Source organism: Rhagoletis pomonella, unplaced genomic scaffold, assembly GCF_013731165.1.
Source record: "Rhagoletis pomonella isolate Grant_MI unplaced genomic scaffold, Rhpom_1.0 Rhpom_scaffold_00005, whole genome shotgun sequence".
Taxonomy (NCBI): domain Eukaryota; kingdom Metazoa; phylum Arthropoda; class Insecta; order Diptera; family Tephritidae; genus Rhagoletis; species Rhagoletis pomonella.
Genome location: NW_023458559.1, coordinates 61,946,643 through 61,952,718, shown reverse-complemented (window position 1 = coordinate 61,952,718; position 6,076 = coordinate 61,946,643).

Below are 6,076 nucleotides of genomic sequence, written 5' to 3'. Positions count from 1 at the left end.
CTGATAATCGGAACGCTGTTGAGAAGGCATACAATTTAGTACTTTTTTAACTAAAAGGCTTTTTTTTATTTCCGTTTATCTTGTACTTCCAAAATACAATATTGACCTAAGGTAGTTCGATTTCGAGCTGTCACAACGTACAACACCTTTCATTATTGCATCATGGTTTCACTTCTTCTTCTTATCCGCCATGTTAGCTATCTGACAGAAAACGTGTTTCGTATTTTTTGTTGTACCAACTTTTTCAAAAAAAAAATCCAGCTTTTGACGTTGGAAAAATAATTAATAATTTTCGAATATCTTTTAATATTTTTCTTCATAAAAAGTTAACTGCTGCTTTCGTGGATATTGCAACACACGGAATAGGTGTAAGGATACAGCTATAAGAGCCACCGCATACCACAGAGTTTATCGACCGCCTATTTAAATAATAGGGCTCGCTTGAAATATGTACATGATGATGTATGGAGGTGCGCACACTACACCAGCTTAATCGCTCCGACCAATAAGTTGTGGTGCAATGGAAAGACTAGCGAGCCCATCTAAGTCGGCGGCCGATAAAGTCCGTGGTGTGCGATGGATCAAATCCATTATAAACAAGAAATATTGCCGTTATATTTTTTTTATAGGGGAAACTTTCCATTATGGGCGTTCGTTGAAGGTGCGGTGGGCGAAGGGGGAGTGGGCGTGGCACCTCCAACCGACCTTTACGTACGTATTTAATACATACATTTTTGCCACTGCTAATCACATGAATAAAAATGTTAAAAAGGGTTGGCTTTCCTTTATGGCCGTTCGTTAAAGGGGCGGTGGGCGAATGGTAAGTGGGCATGGCACCTCTAACCCACCTTTTTGGAGAGCGAATGAACCACCATTGACAAAAATGCAACCCCCGACCACCTAGGCCCCCTATGGTTCCCTACGACTCCTTAGAAAAATGGCCAAAAATCGCAATTTTTACTTGCGTCCACAGTATTTTTGTGTAGAATTCCTTTCTGCGTAGGCGGCCTTCGGCCGCGCTTAGGGATTATAGACCTTACTACGTAGAATTCTCCTTTCTGTGTGACCTAACTGTGGCTACCGCCCCAGTGATGCAACCTTGGGAGAGGATTAGGTAACTAGAATTCCCTTTCTGTGTGGTAAACCTGGGGCTGCCGCCCCAGTGATGCCGATTTTGGTTACTGGGTGATTTATAAAAATGTCTTGTATATAAAAATGTGTATATAAAAATGTATTGTGCAAATGAATATTTAACATTTTTTAAGCGAATAAACGCAAATGAAAATTGTGATTTTTGGCAATTTTTCTAAGGGGTCGCTAGGGAACCATAGGGGACCTAGGTGGTCGGGGGTTGCATTTTTGTCAATGGCGGTTCATTCCCTCTCCAAAAAGGTGGGTTAGAGGTGACACGCACACTTACCATTCGCCCACCGCCCCTTTAACGAACGGCCATAAAGGAAAGCCAACCCTTTTTATGATTTTTATTCATGTGATTAGCAGTGGTAAAAATGTATGTATTGAATACGTATATTTATATTTAAAATTAAGTGATCAGTTATGAAACATATAAATCTTTACATGTTCTGTTAAAAAATATCTAAAATAGCAAGCGAAAATCCCCAAGTTCTATATCGTAGCAGTGGCCACATTGCGTGTTTGTCACAGACACGGTTTATGTCAAAAATTTTGAAGTGAAACTACCTTCAAAAAATTATTGTATCATGGTTTGTTTGTATACAAAAAACCTCATTCCTGAGTGGCTTAAAATGCTTGAAAACAAATAAACTGTGTTGTGTTATTGAATGGTAGATTGACATTCAGTATGGAATGTGAATGTAACAGAAGCATTCGCACACACACATGATTGTATATTTAAAATGAATGCACACGGTTTTACCATTCAGTACTGATACTTTTTTCCCAGGGTTGATATGTTTTATACTTTAAAGTTTAAACATATCTGGAATTGAAAAAAATATATATATGTATACGTATGTATGTATTTCAACGTGTATGTATAGACGTTTTCTGTCATAAACCAATGGCCAATGACTGGTGCGAAATCAGTCCAAACAAACATCGCAACCGTCGAGCACAAAGGACATATCTTGATACATACATATACATATATTAGATTCGAAACTAGTGAACTGTACATAGAAATATAAAACACTGTCAATAGAATTGACAATTTTTAAAACTCTTGCTTGAAAAAACTTAAGAATTTCATTATCGGCCTCTGTCCCTTCGTATTATAGACTTTTAGAACTATAACAGGTCTATTCTGCACGTAACCGAAGATTTTGTAACCGGAAAATTTTATTACCAAAAATGTTACCTGTTCATGTCACCGGGATTCTAGGAACGTTGGTAATGCTATATATTCAGCAATTCAGCCATGAAGAATTGTGGAAATTCTGGCATTGCATATTTCACGGGGCAATATTTTGTTACCAGCTTATGAGATGGTAACAAAATTTACCGGTTACAAGAGTACACCAATTGCGAAAAAGGTTTAAAAATTTACAGGAACTTTATATACCGGTAACAAAATTTTTATTACCAGCGCAGAATACACCTGTAAATGGTTGTTTCTCTGGATATATGCAATTACTTTCTATTTATAGATTTTCTGAAGCCATCTTGTTTTTTTTTTTCAAATCGAGACAGAAGACACTCTGCGTTTTGATGCCTCGTGTATACGAGTAGTTTTTAATGTTACTCTTAAATACCTACACATTTTGAAATCATCACCATCTGGGGCTCCATCATAGCAAATTTTATATACTTATACATACTTACATATTTACATATGTAACTGCACAGATGGCAATAAAAGCGTATTTAGCTTCTGTTTTTTCATTTAAACACGACATACATACATTAGTTACAAGTGAAATTATATTATAAAGAATATACAGTGCCGGACAAAAGTATTGGCACAGAGAAATTTTCGCAATATCTGAAAAGTTTTTCATTCTAATTTATTTTCGATAATTTTTTATAAATATATAGTTCGTCCTACACCAAAAAACATTAAAACTAAATCTCTAAATTTTGTGCAAAACTCAGGAAAATTCAATAAATTTGCATACTTATTTGCAACTTTCTATTCAGATTTTTTAGAAAAATTCGAAGTATGCAGTTTTATAGCTCAACTAATTTTAGTTTAACAAAGTGCAAGCTTGAAGGTGCTAAAAAATCGCATTGATTTTTGGCAATTTTCTTTCAGTCAGGTTCTTCCGTACAAAGTATGTTCGACAATTATTTTTTGTATGGAGAAAATGAGCAACACCTTCTACTAAAAAAATTTCCAAAAATCAACGCAATTTTTTAGATACTTCATACTTGCACTTTGTTATACTAAAATTAGTTGGGCTATAAAACTACATACTTAGAATTTCTCTAAAAAATCTGAATAAGAAGTTGCAGATTAGTATGCAAATTTACTGAATTTTCCTGAGTTTTGCACAAAGTTTAGAGATTTTGTTTTTATGTTTTTTGGTGAAGTACGAACTATATTTTTATTAAAAAATATTGAAAATAAATTAGAATAAAAAACTTTGCATATATTGCGAAAAATTCTCTGTGCCAATACTTTTGTCCGGCACTGTATGTATGTATGTGTATGTACATAGATGTAGAAAGAAGAAGTCTAATGCATCCATTTTATTCTTTGATTACAGAAGAAAAAAAATCCACATTTAACACTCGTGCATGAACTTTCAGTTTCTCAATTAATTTTACTGTTTCCAGGTAATGGAAATGGAAGAAAATATATTACATTTCCAATTTCGAATTTATTCGAATTACAATATGAAATTCCTTGTAATGGAGTTTAAAAAAAATTACATTTGAAATTACTTCTAAAAAATTGAAAAACTAATGAATTCCTTTGCTGCGGACTGAAGAAATTGATTCCTAATTACAATTCCTTGTAATTTGTAATTGGGAGTAATTTAATTTCTAAAGGAATCAAGAAAAAATGCTCGTTTATGCACTTAATTTGCAACAGCAAAGTAATTCAATGAAGCAACAGAAATAATAAAAAAAAAATGGTAAAAAAAAATCAACAAGTTGTAAGCGTCGTAAAACGAATTTAACTATTTATACTCACACTTGTATTTGTAATCGTACGTTCTACTGTTATCTACAATGATCTTTATTTTTCGAGTTTAAGCAAAAAAAATTAAAAATAATATTTGATTTAAATTTTTTCGGCCAAAATGATGATTATTTTATCATTTTTATTTTTTTCGCTCAAAGATAATAAATAATTAATATTTGGTTTAATTTTTTTAATAATACTTCTAACTAAAAATCAAATAATAATTATGTATTTTCGTTGAGCGAAATAATAAAAATCATAAAATTATCATGAAATGCTGATGACTTAAAATTATTTGTTTTATTTATTATGATGATTACCTACGGTCCTTGATTTTCGTAAAAACCTATGTATGAATTGCATACATTTGTTCTAAATGCAGTTTACGCGCTTGACCTTCAAATTTATAGTAAAAATAAATGTTTCATTTAACTCACGTAGCGCAAAGAAAACACGGAAAAACACACTCAACACATGGAGCGCTAATATAAACACACGCTATATGTAGTAATGAAATAAAAAATGCAACAACAAATGTTACAACAGTTGCACACAACACGCAAAATACGAAAGAAAAACAAAATAAAACAAAGAAAGTCATAAACAAATAAAAATTAACAAAAAAACACACACAAAAACGAGAATAATTTGAATGAAATTACCATTACAGTACTGCGCGGCAGCGTAGTCATCATCGAAGCGGCAACGCTTGGCGGCAGCGGCGACGCACACATCAAGACCGTCGGCACCCACGCCACTGTCACAGCCGTTGAGCAAGGCGCAGTTGGCATAGTCATCATCGCTCGCAAAGTAGCGCTTCTTGCAGCGTTGTGTGCCAAATGTCGCGGCGGCGGCGGCGGCGGCGGTAGGAAAGCCAGCGTCAACGCTGATTGCACTGACGTTCATGCTACTGCTGTGGTTGTTGTTGTGGTGCATCAACGGCATGCCATTGACATTATTTGCATTTGGCACACATCTGTTGTTATTATTGTTATTGTTGTTGTTGTTGTTGTTAAGGTTAACATTCGTATTATTAATGTCGTCGTTGTTGTTGTTGTGACTGTTGTCGTCAGCCGACTCATGCGCTGCATTTACATAGGAAAATCCATAATAGCCATTCGAGGAGATGTGCGACACGGCCGCTATTCCGGTTGCGTTGTTTAAGCGCTGCTGCACCATACGCGTATTGAACATATCCACGTGACGTGAGTCAAGCGCAAAGCCATCGCTGCCAACAACAGCACCACCACCATGTGCCCAACACTCAAAGTTCGTCAGCACCATTTTAGCGATTTTCCCACAATGTGTGCGGCTTTAATATTCTCGTAGATATGTATGCACGTATGTATGTGTACAAAAATCAGCTAAATATTACGAATCGACGCAGCTGCAGCACAACGAAGTGGTGGAAAATTTCCAAAAAATTAGTGAGACTTCCTCTTCCCACCGAAACCGCTTTGCTTTGTGTGGTGCTCTACTGTACCGCACGTTTGCTCGGTTGCCCGATAGCTTGGAGGTTCCAACGTGTGGTGTGGTAGAGTATGTATGTAAAAGTACTAACAGCGCGCGCTTTGTTGGTCGTTGACAAGTCGAAAGCTATAAAAAAATAGGAGCACATAAAAAATCGTGTTCTTAGTACTAGTAAAAGTAGAATTAAAAAAAAGTAAGAAAATAAAACAAAGAAAAGGTAAATGTGCGCACACAAAGCGCCAATTAATTCACTTATTATTGGACGTTGACTTCTTACTTATTGTCTTTGTTTTGTTTTGTTTGTTTTTCACAACATTAGTGTTGTTGTTGTTACATCTACTTTTGCAATTAATTAAAGTCAACGCCGCTGTCTGTCGCTTGCATCGATATATAGCGTACATTAAAATGCGCTGATGAACGCACGTTAAACCGCCCCCAACCGCTGCAGCCTTCTCCACCGTTGTACTCACACACACTCATGCACGCTATCGACTTTTG